The sequence below is a fragment of the Cyanistes caeruleus genome, chromosome 22 (genome assembly GCF_971803275.1).
Source record: "Cyanistes caeruleus chromosome 22, bCyaCae1.hap1.1, whole genome shotgun sequence".
NCBI classification, from domain to species: domain Eukaryota; kingdom Metazoa; phylum Chordata; class Aves; order Passeriformes; family Paridae; genus Cyanistes; species Cyanistes caeruleus.
Window position 1 is genome coordinate 3597845 of NC_141722.1, and position 24392 is coordinate 3622236.

The window sequence follows — 24392 nt, forward strand, 5'->3', positions numbered from 1 at the left end:
AGGCTATTGTTTGCTTTTGTCTCCTATCAAACCCTTTTCCCGTTGCTTCTTGCCTGAACTACAAACGAAAGGCAGCATGGCACCAGCAAGGTCAGACGAGACAGAGCTGGCTCTGAAACCCCAGCTGGTCCTGGCTCCACAGTGATTGCACAGCAAGTGATGGAAATCAAGGGACGCCTGAACGTGACACAAACGCTCAGTCTCGCCACCAGAGTCCCCCTGCAGCACCAGCCAGCCCAGGTGGCACTAGGTGGACCTGAGGGTGACCCAAGTTTATCTCCATGGGGAAGGGCATCACACACCATGGGCAGCAGCCCCTGCGCCAGGATGTCCCACCCAGACTCACACCCGCTCTCTCCCAGCTTTGAAATCACTGTCAGCATAAAGTCAGTGAGCATTGCTGGGAAAGGGTGAACCTCTGAAAGCTGTGTGGATCCAGCTCCACTTCCAAGTGTGTCAGCCAATCCCAGGGCAATGCTCAGCATGTGGCTTTCCCTCTCTGAGTGCCCACAGGACTGAGCTCACCACTCACACTGGTGAGAACAGGCTTGACTGACCATCTCAGGAAATCACCCCATAAAGCAATGAGATTATTTAACATTTAAATCACTCGAGCTGCGTTTTATCCCAAACTTGGTCAGATAATTCTGTGGTTCAGCTTAGACTTGGTTGCTCAGGCTGAAAGCATTTTATCTAGGTGTGTATTTATTTTTATTTTGCACTTTCCAGTTTGTTTAGATTATTAGTGTGAATGCACTGGGGAGCCACCAGCTGGGAAGCCCGAAGAGCGGTGTGAGACAGGACACAAGCAGCTCCACCATCTCCAGACAACCACCACCAAGGATGTTCCCACTGCCCCCTCAGCCTCGTGCCAGTGTGGCACCACTCAGCATGGTGTTCCCAGCTCAGGCCTGGTGGCAGAGCCACAACACACTCCCCACCCAATGCTACGTGACTGCAGCTCCTCAGACACTTCAATATTTAATGTCAGCACATGATGCCCAGAGCATAGGCACATGGGCGACCTGATCTCACCCGCCATGTCCCAGCCGCCGCGGTGAGGACGAGTGGCAGTGCCGCAGCCAGTGGTGCAGGGACAGGGACAGCAGGGAGGAAGAAGCTCCCTCAGCGCACTCAGTGCTGCCCAGCAGCTGCTGCTGCAGAGCTGATTGTCTTCATGCATAGGAGCCAGAGAGGACATGGCCACAAAGCACAGGACAGACTGACGGGCAGGGATCCAGCGGTGTCAGAGAGGGCCATGACCTGTCCTGCACAGGAAGGTGCCAACTCTGCTCTGAGCTGAAGCGTTTCCAGTGAACACACACATTTTTTGGAAGAGTAAGTTCTAAAAAACACTGAAACAGACAATTAATGGGTTCTCTCTAAAGCCATGGATTGAGTGTTGGCTCCTTCCTCTCAGCTCAACCCCCTCCAGGTCATCCTGCATCATCACAAGGTATCAGCAATTCCCACCTGATCACTCAAAATAAAAAGAGAAACTGCAAGGGAGAAGGATTGCAGGATTCCCTGGGCCAGGCAGCTCTGGTCATCCTCTGGTCTCAAAGCAACATGTAGCTCATTAAAAGAAAAATAGTCTGAATTTCAAGTTATTATTTTGTATGAATTATACGCACCCAAATGAATAAGCCTGAATCTATGCATATGTTAGGAGAAAGCAGAAGAGTTTGTACTCATCCCTAGACTTAGACCACAAAGCTAATAAAGCTGTGATCTCTTAAGCAAGCACATTTCTTCTCTTAGGAATTCACCATGTCCCCTCTGCTATAAAGACAGCCCATCACTTCCTTATCATCCTTCTGCTCTGAAATGAAAATAAAAATTCATGTTGACTATGGACCATCTTCTCAGCTGGGATTGAGCCTTTTTCATTTCCTACCCATCCGCACTCTAAAAGCCATTAATATTCTGAATATCCCAACCACAAACTGCTTTGAACACCACACAGAGCAGACTCACACCACCTTGTTCAGCATCATGGGAACAAAAATCACAATCCCACTGCATTCGCCCAGTTGTTTGGCCTAAATCAGCAACACTATCAAAGGGATATTGCTCATGAGCTGGGTGAAACAAGGAGCAGGAGAAAGACAAAGTGAGCCCAAGAGTGTCCAGCAAGGACAGGAGGGTCAGGTAACTGTGGGCTGACCAACACTCCTACACCAGAATGTTTCACTGCCATTTCAGACTTGATTTGGTCTTGAAGTGTTCCCTGTCTGCAACTTCTCAAAGCAGAAACATTGATCTGCCTATGCTGAGGCTGAGAAGGGGATGAAGCTCAGATACTATTGCTGTTTTGCTGACAAACTGTGTCAGCAGTACAAGCTGTGGCTGGAGGTCAGAGGTTGCCCAGGGCTGCCCATTCGGAGCACGTGTCACACCAGACTTGCATGGATTTGGGTTTCCAACTCATGCCATGAATTTCCTGCCAGGTGCAGAGACATTTATTCATACCTGTAAAAATACCACAGACTGGCTGAAGCCAGACCCTTGGTCTGTTGCCCTAATGGATGAAACCCTCACCATTTTGGGGCCCAAAGTGCCGCCTTCCCTTGGTTTGCAGAGAGCAGGAGACGGTCCCCAGCCCGCTGGCTGCTGCTGTCCCTCTTACCCAGCCAGCCTGGCTGAGCTCATCTCTGCAGGAAAAGGCCTGAGGGCAGCCCTGGCAGCACTGTCTGGTGCCACAGGGCACTAAAGCCACCACGTGGGAAATGCCTGTGGTTTGGGAGATGCTCGCCTTGGTTCCCTGCATGGCAGTGGGCGGTGGGATCGCAGGAGGGGGGAATGTTTTCATTAATAATGAAATCTCACCAACCATCTGCTAAAGGTCCACACTATTAATTTAACAGGAAAAAAAATGGAATAGATTACTCTACAGTTTTCAATTAAAGTACATGATGTCTTCAAACTGCAATCTTAATTAGATATTATAGGGTGACATTTAGGAATCCTGAGCTGTGATGGCTGATCAAGTCATCTGACTGTGCTGGTGTTCCGCAGCACTGCTGGGGCCTCGTGCACCCAGCACCGTCAGGAGAGAACTGTCCTCGGATGCCAGTGCTGGGGTAGCTCTGACAAACTCCTGGGGTTAAAGGATCACAACAGTGAAAACCCATGGCAGCCCTGGCACAACAAAAAAACAGCTGCAAATTGCTGTGGACAGTCCCACAGAAAACTATGGAAAAGGGCAGAAGAAGGGGAAAAAAGTAAACAAAGTGAAAAAAAGAAAAGAAAAAAAAAAGTAGCAAATGGAACAACTCAAACATTTCACTTTCAGTGAAATTTTTCAATATGAAGAAACTAGATTTGGACAAGAAATAATTTTATTTAAAAACATAAAAAGGAGAAGGAAAAAAAAACCCAATCAAGAGCATAAGCAGTGACTAACAGGCCCTGGAGCTGAACAAGATCTGCTCAGCTCCTTCACCTGCCAAACATATGAACAAGAGCAAACTGAGAGACACACTGGGTCTTTAGAAAAGCAAGAGCATAACTGGGCACAACCCCCAGCTATGGCTGCCCTGAAGCACTCAGAAGTGTTAGTCACAAGGAAGAGCAAAGTCAGCCCTTTCATCAGCCCATGCCTAATAGGATTAGGATGGATTTTATCTTCCATTTAGGCCCCACACTGAGGGACAGTTAGTAAAACAGAGCAGTAACAAATAACGCCCAATCTTGAGTTACTGGAAAACACCCACAGCTCATTATGTGATTTTTTTATTTTTCTTTTAAATGACCTTGGACTAAACCTGTGATTTAAAGAACAACAAACACTGGCATCCTGCTGGCACTGCTGGTTGAGTTCCCTTGTCCTCTGAAGCCTGAAAGAGTCAGATATGAGGTGGAATTAAAAAAAAAAAAGAAAATTCACTAAGATTCCTTTGTTTATGATGCATTAATTACAGTGTAATAGCAAAAACCTCAATTACTGTACACAATTCCAACAGTCACTTGGCTTGCAGATGCCAAAGCGCATTCCCCTGCTCCAGAATGAGCATGTGCCGTCAGAGATGCTGCCCTGCTCTCATCTCCCACAGAAAGCAGGAGGAACATGGAATGTTCTGCAGCTCTCCTCCACCAAGTGGCAAAGTCCAACTGCATCTTGGGGAATGGAGCAGATCCCCTGTGAACCTGCCCAAGCCATGGCCTCCCCCCAGCCCGGACGGTCCCTCCTGCCATGGGGGGACACATCAGTCCCACTCTTGGCAGTGGCACTGCTGTGCCCAATGAGGTGAGAACACCAGGGCCTGCTCCATTTGCCTTCTCTTGCATGGAGGCAGCAGCAAGCCCTTCCAAAGTCCTTCCAATGAAAGGATCAAAAGGGAAATATCCCCAGAAACTGCCCCTTTCTACATACTCCTCGCTCCCATATGCTCTGACATAATAATGTGCCACAGTCCTGCAGAACTGTCTTTTCAGCATGTTTTTGCATTATGTCTAATTCTGTCAGAGTTTTTCAGTCCCACGTAACAGCTCAATGCAGTCAGATATAAATCTGGCTTAAGAGACTCTCACTAGGAATTCATTTAAAACTGTAAATGTTAAAAGATTCTGCTGCTGATTTATGGCATTTTCTTATTTCAAACAGAATTAAAATCCTTCTTAAAAGATACATATTCAATCATGATAAAAGCTGCATTCAAGTGATGCTGCTGGTCAGACTGAAAGCCACAAAGCCCAGAAATCTGGGAATAGCAGGGGAATCCAAGAATAGCAGGAACTGAGACATTTTACTGGTTCAACCAATGCTTTGCTGTCATCCCACCACCTCATTCTCACATCTTAATTAGTGCAAACAGGAGTCCTGGATGCTGGTGCTTTCATGCTCCATCTATTCCACTCCATCCCAAGGACAAGGATCCCTTTTCCTGAAGATCCAGTTGATCTGCTGCTGCACCTGAAGTCATTACTGAATGGGTTTATTCATTTTCCATTGCTTACACTGAAGGTTTTCCCAGCTCTGTCAATACCACACAAGTGTCCTGTATCATTGTGTAAACAACAGTCAGTGTTAAAAAAAAAATTACCCATGCTACTCATTATCATCATTCCTAGAAGAATTTTTCATGTTTTGCAGTTGTGAACAGAGAACACGGTAGAGCCTGAAGTTACACAGCACAGCCCTGCACCCAAAGCATGGCCAGGCTGAGGAAAACTCAGGAACAGTGTCTGGAATGAACCTGTGCAGCACCAGTACAATTCACAAAGGGGTTTTAAGCATTCAAGATGCCAAAAGAACCACAGTCTATGAGAGGGTCATGGCTTCTGGCTGTCCTTCCTGGAGGCACATTGCTCGACCTGTACAGAAGTCCCTAATCTCATGCTGCTCCACTGAAATAAACCATCTAAATAGAAGGACCAATATCAAATACAAGAGTAATCAAGTAGAAGCAGCCAGAAAAAGCATTATTCAGACATTTATATAATTAATTGTTTATTACTCAGAAGCCACAGAGCCATTAGCAGAAAGCCAGGGCTCTCTGCACTGCACTGTGGGAGATGCCTCTGACACCTCACAGAGTGGTTCTGTCCCAGGCCAGCTCAGGCCCAGGCCAGTTGTGCTGATGTCCCCAGCTCCTGGCTGGTGCTGCTGCGTTAGTTGGTTTTGGTGAGGTTTTTTGGTTTGGGGTTTTCCTCCTCAGATCTTCCCTGATAAATTCAGAATTTCAGAATACTCTGACTTGGAAGAGACCTGAAGGATCATAAAGTCAAACTCATAACTGAATGACCTGTATGGGGATTGAACCTTTGATGCTGGCATTATTCACACCATGCTTTAACCAAATGAGCTCATCTGAGGGTCATTTTGATGGATTCTTCACAAAATTTGGAACAATATGTCCAGTTTCTAGAGGCAGCTCCCAAGTGCCGATCATCTCCTGTGAACTCACAACGCTCACAGCTGTCATCAAACCATCCTCCCTTCTGTGGGGGGCATGAAAGAGGAAATATTTCTGCCCCGTGTCAGGATCCAGCCATGATGATTAAGCAGGGCCTGTGGCCCAGGGGGCACAACAGGTCCAACACTCCATCCCCAGAGTGCCTGGCAGTTGCCAGATGGCTCCCACCTATGGAAACTGCCCCTCTGACCTGGAATTATCATGCACTTACCAAACCCTAAACAATGTGCTGTGTTGGCACTGCAAGGAAACAACCATAAAACCAGAGCAGCATCAGGGAACTGTAAATTCCTTGTGAGTTATTTTCAGACTTCTTGAAGTTTAGTTAATCCTTGCCTTTAAGAGAACATATAAGAAAAAAATGACAAGGGAAAAAAATGATCAGAAGAAAGGATGTTTGTGTGAAAGAGCCATTTCCCATTCTGAGCAGTGCCAGGACAGCAAACTGGCCAAAGTGCCCAGGATTCCCTGTATTTATCCTTGGAAGGGGGTTGACCAGAGGGCTGGTGAAAAGCAGGGCTGATGCCATGTCACACCAGTGACCTCTGGACTGCCAGCACACGGAACATTGCTGCAGGCTGTGCTGGGGCTGCTGGGTCCTTTCTCACGGAGAGGAGCCGGCAGACAGCATGGATGTTGCTTTCCAAAGGTTAAGCATCACAGGCGATTTCATGCTCTTTATATTTCTAAGTGGTTGATTTTTGGTTATTTTTTTTTTAAAATAATCATAAATCCCAACATCTGCTCCCAGGGTGGGAGCCCTTTGGCTCTGTGCTCAGCCAGGGAAGGGAACGTGGCTGCCAGCGGCTGCTGCAGGTGTTATTTTTAGTGCGACAGCTATTTACCAGTTCCATTCCCAGAGGGAATTCAGGGAGTAAAAGGGATGCTGATGCATTTCTTACTAAATATAGAAAAGGGGGCGAGCCACCACACGCAGTGTGGCTGCAGCTTCCTGCTCCTGCCGGGATGTGGCCTCAGCCAGGGGGATGTGGCCCCAGTGGTACCAACACCGCAGTGGGGCCACCCCAGCACAGCCTCCCCATTCACCACGTTCTAACCTTCAAGCTGGTGTTTGGAAAAAAGGCTTTTTAAAAGTAGCTCTTATAACTAATTGGCTTCACTTTGAAGCCCTGATCCTGTAATGAATGGCTCCCGAAATCAAACAAAGCACTTTCAACACCAATAAAATTGCCTGTTATGAAAGCAGAACATTTTTAGGGTAATATTGACTTTAATGCTCTGTCAAGGCACATTGACAGCAGGATGAAAACATCCCTCCCTCTGCTCACCCAGCTCAAATCCAGCTGCTGAGAGGGGACCCTGAACACTGGTGCCAAGCTGTGCTTTACATCCCCGGGAGTGGGCTAATTTTCTATTAGTTTAAAAATATATACTTTAAAAAAATTAAAATCTTGCTAATCAAAGAAAGGGATGTGTTTCAGAATTACTCTGCTCTTCTCTGGTTTTAAGCCTTTAAAATTCTGGAGAGGCAGTTTTGACATCCAGGAGCTCTGCAGGCCCAGACAGATGGGGATTCCTGGTTGAACTCCTTTTATATTTCCTTTATTGCTTCATATTTACCAACGACCTGGAAACGAGCAGTGTGAAGGTGCCACTTGAACATGACAGAAGGCATTTCCGAGTGAGGCTCAGACAGGCTGGAAAATCAGCCCAGAGCCCTGAACAAACTACAAACTGGGCAAATGACTGACACAACACAGAGTGTGTGGGATGCAAAAAACACCAAGTAATGGGGATTGGAAGAGCAGATGCATTATTCATCCAGCCTGTGAGGGTCAGTGTTAGTGGCATTACCACTGAGTAAGTGAGGCATTGGGGCACAGTGTGGTGGACACTTTGGATGTGCATCAGTGTGAGCCACACTGGTTACACCAGATCCACTCTGTGCTCCCCAGGGCTCCTGCTCTGGGCAGCCACCCAAACCCCACTCACAGGAATCAGAGAGACCTATGTATCTATAAATCTATATACAGATACAAACACACATTCCTTGGGACATTTCATTTCCCTCTAGAGTTTCCTGAAGGGAGACAACTTAGAGAACAGAAGAGTTTAATGAATTAAAGTGCAATTTAAGATAGGGAACATTAATGAAGTCACACCTTAATTTGGTATGATTGAAAACCCAGCCCTGCCATTGCTTGGATTATGAACTGCAATTTCTGGTCCAGCTACCTCCTCCCAGAGCTGCTGAGAATGATGCACTGGTCACTGAACACCTGTTACAGCTCTCTCTCTCTTTCTATGGGGGAAAGCACCAAGGTTCCTCCCTTATTTCCCATTCCTGAGCTTTTCACTGCCTTACTTTACCCAGCGACCATCTGACAGCAGTGCCAGCTCAGGGATGCCACTCTCGAGGACACCATGGGCAGGCTCAGCATCCCCAAGGACAGCTCAGTCACAACTCCACAGGGGCCAGCAGTGCCAAATGTGCTGGGCACACAGGGGTGGCATCCAGGTGCCAGTGTGCCACAGGGGACAGCCTGGCAGGCCCATCCCAGGGATGGGCTTTGTGCCAGTCCCAGCTATGCTCCAGGAGTATCAGAACAGGGCAGCTCCCAGGCCCTGCGCATCGTGCTGCCAAGAGGAGTCTCTGGCATGTGCAGACAGCTTCTTGTCTGCACTTAAAATACTATTTGATTAAAAAAAAAAAAAAAAAAAAAAAAATAAAAAGGGAACAAATCTTGATGGGAGCATCAAGAGCAGAAATGGCAGCAGAAGCAATGCTTACTCGAGCCACGCTGCCAAGCTGAAAACACTTGGGCTGTGCCTGTGTGTGCCCTTGCCTTCAGCTAGTGTGGCTCCCGTTTGCTTGGCTCCAAATGGGGAGGAAAAATGCCATTTCCTCAGTGTCTACCCTGGAGCACTGTAAGTGGTGAAGAGGAAAGGCTGCACCATTCCAGATATACAAAGAATACACAGAAGTAGAAAAACGTCATCCCATCACTTAATATATGCAAATTATGTTAAATATTTAATTCATTAAATGGCTCAGGTTATTACTGAATTGTACCTTAAGCTGTTCAGAAAGTTCATTCTTCTTGCACTTGCTCAGTAACGTGAAATAACTGACTGAAATGAATATTTTACAGTTTGTGCAGACAGAACATTTATTAACAATTCCTTCCCTCTCAGAGTCCCTCTTCTAAACAGGTTTCAGGCACCATGTGACTTAAATTATCCAGAGGGAATGAATTTTGATTTATTTTTAAAAGTTTGGTTTATTCCCAGTTTGGAAGAGCTCAACAACCTGTGAGGACCCAAACACAACCTTGCTGGGAGAGAAGAACAGCCACAGAGCTCTTTCCCAAAAGCTGGTGGGGAGAGCCAGGGGAGAGGAAAGCAGCCATAGAATTTGGGGATTTTCCTTACTCTGAAGCCCAGACAGCTGCACTGTTCACAGGGAAACAGCTCCTGCAATAGCCCATAACGTGCCACGGGTCCTCTGGGATTTCATACGCATAATGTGAAGTGACAGGGCTCTGGCTCACGCCATCCCCTGTCCCTGCCATCCCTGGGACAGCCAGACAAAGGGAAAGGGGCCACTACAGGCAGCTCCAGCTGCTTCCAGCCTCACCAACAGCCCAGGCAACAGTGTCTTCCCCACAGTGACAGGCTCATTACAAATTCCAACTAAGGGAGGAGGTCCCAGTTAACCCACCAGCACACTCCAGCAGCTCCCAGCCCCGTGGCCCAGCACACAGACCCCGCTCCTTGGGGTGAGGGCAGGACACTGCATACCCCAACACGTGCCCAGCAGACTGCCATCACACAGGCAGTGGCCCGAGGGGTAACACAGGCAGCCTTCTCCACCCTCCATGGCACCACCTCCCACCACGTCTCTGATTATTTTCCCTTTCGCACGCCATGGGCAGCTCCCAGGGAAAACCCACTGGGCTTCAGCCCAGCTCCTAACACGGTGTGGCAGCCACGTCTCTATGAACTTCCAGGCTTAGAGGAGACAGATGAATAAAAATAATTATCACTGGAATGGTGGTTCCGGCATCTAAGTCAGTCCCTGGCCAGTGACCCGGGAAAGGTGGCTCCCTCTGGCAGGAGTGTGTCCCTGGGATGGAGCTTTACAGCCTCAGCCGAGCAGACACCCTGCAATGTCTCATCAATCTTGGCTGGGGAAAAACCTTTCCATTTCCAACAGGAATATGCAAACCAGGCTCCGCACTGTAAATCTTCCTTTGCGGCGCTAAGGAGATAAGTAGGACCTATTAACCTCCCATGTTATTTCCAACTTCATTATTGGAGCTGACACAGGGAGAGCACACGGTGACGGCTCTTTTTGGCAGAGTGCATGTAAATCGCTTTCTCAAAGGAAATTACTTCTCTGGGCTGAATGTTATTAATCTAAATTCTCCCTTAGTCAAATTGTTGTCCGTAATAAATATGGAACAGGTTGCTACGCTCATCTCCGAGGGCATCCTAATCCAGCTGCAGGTTTTCCCCTCAATTTGAAGGAGCTCCTGAGGAGCTCCTCTGTGAGAGCAGCCTTCACCCAAGGATGGGATCATCCACCCCAATGTTGCCCAGCACATCAGCACCCTGTGATTTCATAATGAAAATGCATTTTGGCCCTGCCAGCATTGCATGCTCCAGCAGTGAAGTGTGAGCAGGAGCAAGCCAGGGTCTGGTGAAGCCAGGGAAGGGACACAAGGCATGTCCTTTTCCTGGATGTGGTGGCCTTCCACAGCCAATGTCTTTCATGGCTGGTGCTTCATTTATGTCAGCTTTGGTACTGTTAAAGTAACTCAGCTTACAGTGTTTAGGACTTTATGCTCTTTTCCAGTGGATATACACTTGATATCCTACTTGTGCAACTGAAAAACCTTGGAATTTAAGCACAAACAGATCAAAAACCCCATAAAAAACAGATCCAAACCCAAACTGAACTTTGCCAGAAATAGAGCGAGGAAATTTATTTGCATGGTATTCCTTTCTTTCACTGAAAACCAGCTCTGTTCCAATAAAGATTTTCACAGAAATCCTCACAGAACACCCCTCCACAAAACTTACGATTCCCCCTGCTCAAAGGCACACCCCAGGTATGGAGCAGATTCAGAACACTATAAATCCAGTGGCACACACAGCCCTTCTCCTCATTTGTTACCAGCCAAGTGTGAAAATGTTAATGAAGGCAGCTGTAATAATCTACGGGAATTTCCCAATTAAGATTTTGTTCACGTCTTCCAGCTCCCGCTCCAACGCAGCCTTTGAGCATCCCCCCTTCCACCCAACAGCAGCCATAATTGCCAGGCTCCATCCAGGTATCCTTGCCTGGCCACCCTGATGAGGGAAACTACAGCCACTCTATTAACTCCAACTTCTATTGCATGTATTCCTAGAAGAAAATGAATGCTGAGAGATTTTAAGTTTGAATGTTTGAAATATAACATGCTGACAGCACTGAGTCAGGCAATACCACATCAACCACTTCTACTGAAAAAGAAAAAAAAAAAAACCAAAGATTAAGTTTTGGGGGTGGCTCATGGCAGCCTGGGCTTGTGGGAAGCTGATGCCTTCCTGGTTCAGCAAGGCAAACCCTGGGAGCCTGTCTGGGTGTCGGGAGCACATCCCTCTCCTGGCAGAGCAGTAGAGAAAGAGACTCCATGATAAAATGAAGGCATCCTTGCAAATAAATTACTTTTCTAGCACAGTCGTGTGATTTTTAATTTTCCTCTAATTTCAGGACTGCAGCGCTGTTATAAAACCCCTCTAAGTGTTTTAGGGAGATGGTAATGGTCCTATACTAAAATAATTCAACCAACACTATAATTTTAGTACCACTATCAAAATGAAATAATGGCTGTTTACTGTGTTACACCTTTCAAATGACCTTCATTTGAATACAAATTGTGGCTCCAAACTCCAAAAGCCGCTCCATTTCAGGAGGCAGCAAATTGAGGATGTTTACCCAGAATTTACTCTGCCAGCAGATTCTTCAGCATAACCAGAAACCCAATGTGTTTGGGGGGTTCCTTTCCTCTGAAGTTGCCTAAGACCAGTCTAAAGGACCCACCTGGATCTGACCAGAGGCCTGAGCCACAGGCCTTTACTCTGCTCCAAGCATAATGGGAATCATACATTCTGTTTCATCTGGAAATACTTACTGGTAATGAAACTGTTCACTCACAGATCCCTCCCTCCCAGCTATCTCACCCTGGACAAAGAACTAAAATTACTCTGCCAATAATCAGGCACCCAGATGAGAGAAAGAGGTGGATGGGTCCTGTCTCAATCTGGACCTTGAAAACACTTTACTTCCTTTTTTTTTTTTTATGGTTAGGTTCTGCTTGCCCATCACAGGCTCTTGCACAGCCACCTGTTCCCAGAGAAGCTGTGGGCACCCAGGCTGTGGGGAGCCCCTTGGCACAGATCTGGGCAGCCCTACAGATGCTGTTCCCAACTCTTTGTGGCTGTGTGGCATTCACAGCTCAGCCCACACAGCCAGAATGGGGGCGGTCACAGGCGAGGATCTGCAGAAAAAAATTTCACTACAGACATTTGCTGATATTCACTCATACACCTGGGAACCCCAGTCTATCACCAGCTATTTCACTCTAATAATGAATTTCTGCCCTTTCATCAACATTAGTCAGAACAAGCTCTGAGAAAATTCCCATTTGGTGCCAGGAATATAACAGAAAACATTGACATGAATGGCAGCAAGCAAAGCCAAGCCGTGTACCCAGCTGCAAGGCAGCACAAGCTGCCACCACCCAAGTCTGAGCCCTTCCAAGATCAGTCCTAAGAAGGGAAAAAAAGTACAATTAAAAAAGAAGTTTCTCGATAAGGTGCCAGAAGTTGTGCTACAAACTCCCTTCCTGTGGACACTGAAGCACCATGATCCTACAAGGATACTCCATGCTCAAGCACACTCCCTCCTCTTCCCCAGTTCCCAAACAAACCAGTGGTGATCCAGGCACCCGGCTGAGCGCTGCTTTTGCTGCTGCTCACAACCCAAGCGCTACAGTGGGAAAATCCCACATGCCGAAAATACGGAGCGTCTGTAAACACTCCCGTTCCCAGACACCTACGTGTAATTACTCACGATGAGTGAGGAGGAGGAAGAAAAACCCACTTTTTGTTTTTAATTCTCTTCTTTGCGCATAGAAGCTATTGCAAGAGAAGTCTCAGCCAGCCAACATCTCTGGAGGGGAAGAGAAGCGTGTAGCCACAACAGCTGGAGATGAGGGCAACAGTGTTTTGACAGCAGTGCCATTTTGGGGCAGCAGAAAGGGAAATCCCTTCTATAAAGGATGACCTCTGCCTTTCCCCAGAGCTGCCTTTCCTTAGCAGATGCAGCCCTCTCAAGGGCAGAGCCAAGCCAGCAGTGGATGTCCCAGCTGGAGATCTTGACCCAACACCCGCCTCTTCTGTGGTGACATGTGGAGAAACAAAAGGTGTTTAAACAATAGGTGTTGTATAAAACATCTGAAAACAAGACAAATTAGTCATTAAAAATTAATTTTGGAAAATTACAGTCTTGTTAATAGACACTGTCGTGACTTTGCATGTTCCTTTTCCAGCAGGAGGGAAGAAGGGAACTCAAAACACATTTTACTGTATTTCAAAAACTGAAAAGGTAGATACCCATGTCTATGGAAGCCTGTGTTCCCCTATGCCATCCCAGTGCTGGCAGCATGGCCCCATATGGTGAGATGCCAAATGATGTGACCAGAGCAGGTGAGCACCTGCAACCCTGCGCCAAAACCCCCACCACGAACCTGCCTGTGGGATGCTCCGACGTTATTTTCATACGCTCAACAGTGAGGACTATGCCAAAATACTCAAGGTCAAGAGACCAGCATGGTTCGAGGCAATCTGCACCTCTTAAAACAGTGACAAATATGTTATTTAATTTTAATGAGCTTTTTTGCATCTCCAATCTAATTACAGCATTATCAAGCACTGCTCCGAACTGCAGGTGGCTGCTCATTACTTGGGGTAAGGCTGTCACAAGCATTTTTCATGAATACTAAAAACTGCCTCATTTCACCACCCGCTCTGAAATATCCCCAGCTGATTGCTCCACTTCTGAATGTGGGGTTTGGTGTGGTTAAGAGAGAGCAGCACCCACAAGCACAGCTCTGTGCACCTGCCCAGCTCCTCTGGCCAAAACCTCCGGGGGAAACGCCACGTCCACCAAAAACAAGTGAGTTTTGGTGTGCAAGATACTTGTGCCAGAAATGTCCCCCAAAAGCAAACATTTCCCTGTTCTGCACACAGCAGTAAAGACACCCTGTGACAGGGCACTGAGGAAAACCCCTCACTTCCAGATGGCTTCTATTTTTTGCTTTCAACTAAGTGGGTTTTTTAATCATTAAAATCAAGGAAAACTCCAATGTCAAAAGCATTCTGGCAAGATCAAAATTCTTCTGTTTTTCTCTTAAGTTTTGCAAAAATTCAGATTTTTCTGTTCCTTTTTGGCCAGTTCTTTTGACCACCTCTCCTCATGGACCACTGTCTCCTCCATGCAGCACAAAGCTGCTGGAGCTCACATCCAAAAGGCTCAGTAACCAGCAAGAATCAGATATTTTAATCCTCCCCAAATCCCCTTTTCCCTGCACGGTTTGGTGAGCACAGGCAACAAACAAATGATAACGAAACCCCAACAGCAGCTTTTCCTCTTACAAAGAAGAGAGGCAAGCAGGACACCCCCCCTCAACAACCCCAAATCTTCATCCCTCAGGGAGGCAGAAACTTGCCCAGCTCTCCCTTGGATTGCCTTTCCCCCCCCCTCAAAAACCTGATCCAGCTGGTGACTGCACACAGGTCTGCCTCACCAGGAGCAGTCACTGGCATCCAGGGGGGACACGGGGGGGATGGCAGGGGACCAAGGGCTGAGGGAGACCGGGCTCTGCATCACAGGGAAAGCGAGAGCATCCTGGGCAGGCTCCAGGCTTGTCCGAGCTCCTCCAGCAGCCTCATCAGTGCTCACTGACAGCAACTGGGAGAGGCTGCGGCACCTGGGGCTGAGGCAGCTGGGCAGCAGCACCTGGGTCACCTCCCACATGCCAAGTATGCATGTGTGTATGTGTGTATGCAGGTGTGCATGTGTGTATGCAGGTGTGTATGTGTGTATGCAGGTGTGTGCGTGTGCATGCAGGTGTGTGTCTGTATGCAGGTGTGCATGTGTGCATGCAGGTGTGTGTCTGTATGCAGGTGTGCAAGTGTGTATGCAGGTGTGTAGGTGTGCATGCAGGTATGCACATGTGTCTGCAAGTGTGTATGTGTGCATGCAGGTGTGCATGTGTGTATGTGTGCATGCAGGTGTGCATGTGTGTATGCAGGTGTGTATGTGTATATGCACATGTGTATGTGTGTATGCAGGTGTGTGTGTGTGTACATGTGTGTCTGTATGCAGATGTGTGTGTACACACGTGTGTATGTGTGTATGCAGGTGTGTATGTGTGTACACATGTGTCTGTATGGAGGTGTGTGTGTGTACACACGTGTGTATGTGTGTATGCAGGTGTGTGTGTATATGCACATGTGTATGTGTGTATGCAGGTGTGTGTGTGTACACGTGTGTGTGTGCATGCAGGTGTGTATGTGTGTACACATGTGTCTGTATGCAGGTGTGGATGTGTGTACACACGTGTGTGTGTGTGTATGCAGGTGTGTATGTGTGTACACACGTGTGTATGTCTGTATGCAGGTGTGTGTGTGTACACATGTGTCTGTATGCAGGTGTGTGTGTGTACACACGTGTGTATGTGTGCATGCAGGTGTGTATGTGTGTACACACGTGTGTATGTGTGCATGCAGGTGTGTATGTGTGTACACACGTGTGTATGTGTGTATGCAGGTGTGTATGTGTGTACACATGTGTCTGTATGCAGGTGTGTGTGTACACATGTGTGTATGTGTGTATGCAGGTGTGTATGTGTGTACACATGTGTCTGTATGCAGGTGTGTATGTGTGTACACATGTGTCTGTATGGAGGTGTGTGTGTATGTGTGTATGCAGGTGTGTGTGTGTGTACACACGTGTGTATGTGTGTATGCAGGTGTGTATGTGTGTACACACGTGTGTATGTGTGTATGCAGGTGTGTATGTGTGTACACACGTGTGTATGTGTGTATGCAGGTGTGTGTCCATGTTCTGGCATGTATCTCTGTGCCTGCAGGTCCCTGTAGGTGCACACAGGACGCACACAGGCAGAGCAGAGCTGTCCAGCTCCCCGCAGCTCCGTGCTATCCCGGCACACGGGTTCGTTCCCGGCGCCGCTGCGGCAGTCCCGGAGTGTCCCCCTGACCTTGCTGCAAACCGCAGCGGCCTTTGGGCCGCGGGATCGGGGCCGCACGGCTCTGGGAGCGGATGGACCCGCACGCTGGGCCGGGGGATGCCACAGGGAACCCCCCTCAGCAGGGACAGTGGCCGGCGCTCCGGGGATGCAGCACGGGGCTGGAAGAGCGCGTTCCCCGGCGGAGCAGGAGCAGCAGGGATGGGGGAGCAGGGATGGGGGAGCAGGGATGGGGGAGCAGGGATGGGGCACGGCGGAGGAGCGAGCGCGTGGAGCCCCGCGTTCGCTCAGCCGGGCCCCGCAGAACACCCGCTCCCCCCGGCCGCTTCCTCCGGGCCCCTCTCCAGATAAGCACACTGACTTTAGTTAAAGTGTGTGCCAGCTGCAGCCCCGCGACCGGAGCAGGCAGAGACGTGGCGCTGAATGATAATTAAATACATTCGCATCATCTGTCATTTTTTACTGCAGGTGCCGGTGTAATAAATCCGAGCTTGACTCTTCTGTCAGCTGGCAGCGAACATGTTTTAACGCCAAATCCCGGGGGATGAATTCAGAATGGCTTGGCCTTGCATGGGGAGGAGCCGCCTGTAACACGCCAAGTGGGTAACGCATACTTGATCGCTTTCATAGTACTTTTATTATTTTGGTGACACGTGCCTGATGTAGCGTTTCAACCCAGTCCCACAGGGAAGGCAAACATTTCCACCAGCGTCTTCCTGCCACACCCCAACCCTCCACACACAGCCCCAGCTCTGCTCGCCTCAGCCCCCAGCACTGTCCCAGCATCCTGATGTGCCTGTGACCTGTTAGGGTTATTAAGATTCTGGTCAAAGAGGAAAAAAAGTCAAAGGAAAAAGGCAAACAGAAAAAAAACCCTGCAAATTAATTTAATTAGAACAATGACAACTGAGAAAATTAAACATTTAGGTTACTCTGCTGTAAAACCCTAACTCATCCCTCTGGTGCACAGTGAAGGAGCAGCTCTGTTTCACCATGGATGTATGCAAACTGCTCCCCAGTCATCCTGTGGAGAACAGCGAATCCTTCACTGCAGATACTGCTGGGAAACTCCATATGACACCATTTTCCACGGGCATCCACACACCTGTGATGCAGCATCAACCTATTAAGTGTACTGACTCTACAATAATGAACTGTTTTGGTTTGAAGTCGATATATTATTTTACCAATAGTTTTCCTCTTGCCTTCCGCATACGGCCCAGTTGATGCACAGACCAGGTACAATTCCAGGTGCCGCAGGATGCTCCTGTGTCCAAGCTGGCCCCTGTCCTACGAAGGACAGCCAGGCCTGGCTACAGGAACCAGGCCCTGCAAGCCCAGGTGGGAAAAGCATGGAGTGTAAAGAGAGAAGCCAAAACCCCAATGAGAACAATCCTCCCAGTTCTCACTATGGAGCACCGGTGCCGCGGTGTGCCACGGCTGGGGCTTGCCAGCTGCACCCGCTATTTATAACCCTGGCACTTACACAATTACCACTCAACAACTTACAATACAGGCCTGGAAATCAGAGCACTTTATTTACCCAGCCAAAGCTTTATCGGTGCAGTTGGCTTTCCAATGAGGGAAATGTTGTTTATGAAGCACTTCCTTGTAGGTGCGTGTCTGCCTTCAGCTGCCCTGAACAGCATCTCCCCTCTGGCAGCACAGGCTGGTGGGAAACACGTAGGTAAATCCTTTGGCAGCACTCTCCATCTTCCAGGACTTGCTGCACTTTTAAGCTAATAAAGTCCCGATTCTCATTTGAGGCAGAAAATGCAACTGAAGGGATAAACAGCTGTGGGTCCTGCCCCAAAGCGGGCACAGGTGCCTGTGCTTGTTCCTGGGTGGTTTCTACCTATATTCACTGTGTGCTCCACTCCTTGTTCAGTTTTGACTTTGTCATGGTACTTTGCCAGCCACATGTGTGTCCAGGAGCCACACGTTGTTTTTTAACAAATTACACCAAATTAAATCATAAGTAAGCTGAGTGGCTTCAGAAGAGCAGAAACCCCTTTTTGTGTGCAGAAAACCCAGTGCTGCTGTTTTGCAGTTTCATTGGCAAGCACATGGCTCTGCTCAGCGCTCCCTTGCTGGAGCAGCAGCAGCCCTGTAACACCATCAGAACACAGGGACAGCTCTGAATTCGGGGGCAGGAATCACTGACACTGAATTTACAGCACTGTTACACGTCCCATCCCAGTGACAGACTGTCCCAAAACGGGGTCCTTGCCACCCTCCCCAGCATATTCCTAAACCCATAATCCCCAAATCCGGGATCCACCAGTGCCAAAAATTCCTGATGCGAGTTTGCAGTTCCCCCCACCAGCACTACTGCCTGCAGCATCACCCCCTGCTTTAAACAAAAGCACGGTTTTCCTTTCATTAAAAACATTCCCACGGATTAAAGATTTGGAGGCCACAGCAAAGCAAGTTAAACATTTACTTTCTATTAAAACATCTAAATGAGAAGATTAAAACCTGTTTTACATTTAACAGGCAAAGTCAAATCAGCACAGGAGCAGCTTAGTGCGTACTTAGAGCCAAGGACTTCTGATGTGCAGAGGTAATCAATTTACAGAGGGAGGGATTTCCTAAAACTACTCAGAAAGGGGTAAAAAAAATAGCACACATACATTTGAGCAAATCTTTCCCTTCTGTCCCCATGGCCGCCTCCTGGAGCTGTTTTGCTGCAGCTCCAATCAGCTCACTCCCACTGACAGCTCTTGCCCCAGATTCCCCCATAAAATATTTTCACAGCTGATTAGTCTATTTAGCACGTTGCACGCTTAAGCTCTTTTGTTTATTTTTCATTTGAGATGGCAGGAAGAGACGATCCAATAGAATGCAGAAGGGGGTTATTGACTGTGTTTAATGGCAACTGTTTGCAGGAGTAGCAGTTAGAGGTCACAGAGGTGACGCAGACACAGCTGACTGCTGCAGGAATTTCTGCTCTAATTTTCTAACATCCAAACAGACTCTGCCTGGTAACAGAAACCACTGAACTACAGCTGGTTTCTGCCAAGGCAGAATTCCCGGGGGAAGCTGAAAGTCTCCCTTTACAGGGCCAAAATCCAAGTCTATTTGTATTTGCCTGCAGCTGATCTAGCAGCATTCGGACACGACACCAGCTCTGTCCTGCCATGCAGGTGCTGAGGCAAAGCCCCCACTGCTGCCAAGCACCCCTTTCACAGTGTGTATTAGCCAAACTTGGGGATCACCCATCCCACCAAAAGGGTTTTTGGTGATGCAATTTCAGATGAGTGCCAAACCCACAGAGTAACACAAAGCACGGTCACTGCTGGACACAGTCCTCCATCCAAACACCTGGGACCCAAACCCACGTACTGAACTGGCACATGCCATGATACCCCTGTGGCCAGCAGAGAACCCCACAGGGACTCACACACGGACGGATCTCAGTCCCAAGTTTCCAAGTGAGGTGCTCTGATGCAATGAATGAGTAGCTGATTTTACACCCCTTCTCTAACACAGCTCCATGAGTTGATCCTGCTGCCATTAAAAGGAAGGGATCAGAGCTCCCACACTCCCATATAAACAGAATTAGACTGAATCCCCCACATGCCCTAGAGATCATCCCAAAGAGAAGTCTCTGCTTCAGTTATACAATCCTCAGCTTCAAAAGTTTATTTAAAAAGTGAAAAGCAGCAGAAAGAAGTAAGGGGCAGAGCAGATGTGTGCAGCCCCTGGGGTGGAGGGTTGTTTACTTTTAAATGATCACACCATTTCAGGGTGAAGCAGCACCCAGCTAAAGGAAGAATCACATGAAAGTGCTGCTTAACTGACCTTGCCAGACAAGTTTTTTGGCATGAGCACGTATTATGCAAAAGGAATAATCCCTTTAACTAAAATATTTGGAAGAGGGTTGCACAGCCAGGAACCAAAGGGAGGTTTTGCCATTATTTCTCATCTGATCATGCTGAATAAAATGGTCCAATTTACGAAGTATTTTAGGACAGCATTTGGAGGTTGTCTCTACTTGCAAGCAAATGCATTTTGCCACTTGTGCAGACTAAACATACTACATGCAGACAGGAGAGTAGCTGGGTGGCCCCGAGGCTCGCTGGAGAGAAGCCACACGAGCCGTAGGCCACGGATGATGCTCAAAAGCGAAGGGTCCCAGCACCAGCCACAAGCAGGACGCAGGGGAACGGCCCTGGGACGCTTTGCAGCTACCAAGCCCCCAAGGCCCTGCAGCGGCCGAGTGTCAGTGCTCCCGCTGCCGTGGTTCACGCTCCGACAGCCGGACACGGGAGCCCACGGGCACGGCAGCGGGGAGCTGCGAGCTTCAGCGCCCGCCTCCCCCCGCGGCCCTCCCCGGGGCCGCCTGAGGCGCTGCCCCTGCCGGAGCCGCGCCGTTGGCTGCCCTACAATCGCCGTCTCCTCCAAGCCCTCATCTTCCCTGCAAACCTGCACATTCAGTGCCTTCGCAGCACCCTCCTGTGGGGATTCCGCGTCCGTACAGACACGGGGGCAGCTGGAAACGGGGCGCGATGGAAACCCTCCTCTTCCTCCTCCTCCGGCGAGGCGCTGGGACAGGCAGCAGCGGCAGGCTCGGCCGGCGGCTCGGGGGAACAGGCCGTGCCGCCGGCACGCACCGCGGGCCCGGTACCGAGCGGGCCGCTGAGGAGGCGATGCCGGAAGCACCGCGGCCACCGGCACAGCCCGCACGGGCCGGGCAAGCGTGGGGGCTGCGGCACCCCCGGCACTGCTCCGCTCCGCGTCTGGCTGAAACCTTCTGACTCACAAAGCCAAGCAGCCACAGGGAATTCCAGAAAGAAGTAAAAACGAGTAGATCTCTTTGTAGCAACCTCTGACATACACAAAGTGCTCCTCAGCTCCTTCCCTGGGGTGTGCAATTTCACCCCACGGGGTAGATCGCTGCTTAAAAACCTGCTCTCAAAAGCAGGGAAACCTTCACTTAGCAGCACCTCGTTTGGAACCACTTTTGCATTAACACTTTTGTTTTCATGGTGATGCTGCATTTTCATTCAGATACTTGAAAGCATTTTTGTCACAAGTTGCAGTGATTTGCACCTCAATGAAAATCAAACAGTGCACTGATTTTTAAGAGAAAGAAGTCTGAAAATTAATAATTATTATGTTACTAAACATTTTTTAAAAATTGTGTGTTAGCTACACTTTTAATGTACAGCATTCAGAGTGGTTCTAAGATACAGAAATCCCAGATATTGCAAGAATGCTGCAAAATTAGACTTGGCTGAATCTCAAATCTGAATCACGGATTACCCTGCAGGTTACACAGTAATTTAACATCCTTCAGCATGTGACTTGCAGAGAGCACACAAATCAGTTCACATGTGCAATGGGCAGTAAGAACATGGATATGGCATCATTCACTTTTGAAGCCTCTCACACCAAATTAATTCATCTTAATAGATGATACTTCTGCAGGAACAAACTAAATTTTTTGCTTCCCGAGCGAAGGATTTTTGAAGAAGCCTGGCAGATGAGCATTTGGTGAAGCCAGACACACTACAGACACACCCCTCTAGTTTAGATGCTCTAAAGCAAGGCAAGAGCAAATTGTGGGAGAGATGGTAATCCCTCATTTATCTTTTCCTCCACCTAACAAGAGAAGTTCTTTCCATGCCCTCATTGCCTGGCAATGACCACTTTCACTTATCAGGAGTGGCAAGTTGCTCCCATCCCTGGAGCACTCAAGTATCCTGTCATGGAAAAGAACAGGCTGTAGAATCAATCACACAGAGTCTGTCAGAGAAGAGCATCTAGTCTGGAAAATTCAGGTGCAAAACCGCAATTAAAGACTGCCTTTCCATTGCCAGAAAGCCTTTCCAAACCATCATCCTGGACAGGAACTAAAACCTTCTCTCAAAAGTTAAAAATTCATCGCACTCGTCAAACTCTGAGAAAGGAAGAGCTGCTCAGCTACTAAATTTTGAAGACATAACTACTGAGCCTTGCTCTTCCAGGGCAAAGAAAGGCTAAGGCTGATGGGAAGCAGGTGTATAGAGGCTGGAGGCAAAGGCAGGAAATCCATCCAGCAGAACCCAGGAAGGCACAGAATCAGATGTGGCAGAACTGAGAAAGCAGAGCTGAAGCAAGATGCACAGGATTTTTGTTGTTACTGTGCCATGAGGTCTGTGTCCAAGGAAGGCAGGGATTGGGTAGGTGAGGAGACTCTCATCATTACTGGATATATGACGTGACTTATTACTATCATCAAAAACTACAGCGCCTTCCCAGCAGCAGCAGCAGGATTTTCTGGATGAGAACACTCCATTTCTACCTTGAAGAATATAAATTCTTCCTCCACTACCCAGCCCTGCTCAGGGGATAGCAGAGCTATTCCCAGCTACAAAGAAAATGTGTCCTAAATAAACGGAGAAGAGAAAGGCAAATAAAATGTTTGATAATAAAGTCTTGCAAGCTGTAGACTTTTACAGGAGGGAAATAATCTCCACAGCTGGAAGGACACCTCTCCTGGCATCAAGGTCAAAACTTTTTAAGGAACAGAGGCCACTAGGCTGCACAGACTGGCCCCAACCCCGTTGGTACCTCAGGAGGACAGTTCCCTGGCTGCTGCCTTCCACATATCCACAAGAGGAAAAGCCAAGCCACAGCATAAACCCTGGCTACCAGATCCTATGTGGATCCAACTATTGAATCATTAATTCCTCAGCCCCTCCTCAGCCCTGTCACACACAAGGGCAGAGGGGAACGAGAAATGAACAGAGGGACCTGAGTGACAGGGCAGCAGAGCTTCTCACTGGGAGAATACTGCATGATGTGGCACCTTCCAGGCCCCTCACAAAGAATGGAGAAAAGCAAGTTGTAGTATTTGTTTCATCCGTTCATCACAACAGGAACATCAGCCAGATCTAGACTAGGTCCAAGGGATAATCACTGTAATTAGCACTTCGTTCATATAATTACCAGCAGACCCTGTAACATTTTACAATGGAGGTAATTACCCACATTTTACAGCTGAGGAAACAGATACAGTGCAGGTGAGTAACTTAAAAGAAATCATCAGTGAAACTGTGGCACAGCCAGAGGCTGCAATTATCCTTATTCCCAGCCAAGGCTCTCCCCAATAATCCATGCTGAATTCACTTCTGTCTTGTGGGAAGGAATCCAGAGAAAATAAACACAAACTGGAATTTCCAATGTCTAGAAGAGCTGAAAAGCAGACAAGCCAAACCTGAAGGAGAAATAAAAACACATGTTTATCACTGAGCACCTTCTGAGCCGAATGTGCAGCTATGAGCAGGGGACAGGCAGAAGACCCTGCTCTAGCAGACACAAAGCCAGTGCGGGGTGTCAAGGGCTACAGTTCTACTTCTGAAGCAGAGGAAAAGCAGAAGCACAGCAGAGGGTCAGGGCTGGCTGCCCAATGGTGCCGGCTCAACCTCTCAGCCATCAGAGTCCTTATGCAAGTCAAGAAGTTAGAGATTGAAGCAGGAGCAATAATTAAATTATTTAAGGACTTTACAAACCAACGCACACCCAGAGCGGCAAGCAGGGTGACAAGCCTGAGAAATTCACCCCCACCCTAAAGAGAACCTCCCTGCAGAGTGCCTGCCAAGGATCCCAGTCCTGCCCCAACAGCCGGTGTCCTGGTGCAAGGCCAGAGCAGCACTCAGGCTCTGCTCTGGAATGGGGGAATTCCCTTCCCCTCTGAGCACAAGAGCAGTGGGATCCATGCCTAAAACCCACCAACCCTGAAAACAGAGCAGGGTTAGCTGGCACTTGGTCAGCTTATTGCATAGGGTCAGGTGCTACACAGAAATCTGTGTTTTCCCAGGTACAGTCTTGACCTGTCCTGTCCTTTCATCCTGCACCTCTGGGTGAGTTTCAGTGTTAATAAAAAATGGTGTGTTTGTGCTGCCCAATACATCTGATTTTCAAAAGTAGTCAGACCAAAGTGAGGAATTTGCTACTGCCTATTTTTATTAAATAACTAGCACATGCATATGACACACAGGTGTCTATTAGGTTGAATAAAGCAGATTAGGTTAATCCAACCCCAGCTGCAATACCTGAACTGCAAGACATGCAACGCTCTGAATCTTGTACGTGTGCCAAGGATTTCATTTCAGCCCTTCAGCCTTCTCTTAAGGTTAATACGTAAGAGCCTCCAGCAGCAGAAGATACTGCATAGATTTCAAAATTAAGACTTGTTTCAGGAGTG

General features: G+C 48.2%; 1 protein-coding gene across 12 annotated transcripts in view; it reads right to left on the bottom strand.

The window, feature by feature from the left end:
• Nucleotides 1-24392, bottom strand: part of CAMTA1 (calmodulin binding transcription activator 1) — a 236513-nt gene that overhangs the window by 176222 nt on the left and 35899 nt on the right. The window lies entirely within an intron of this gene.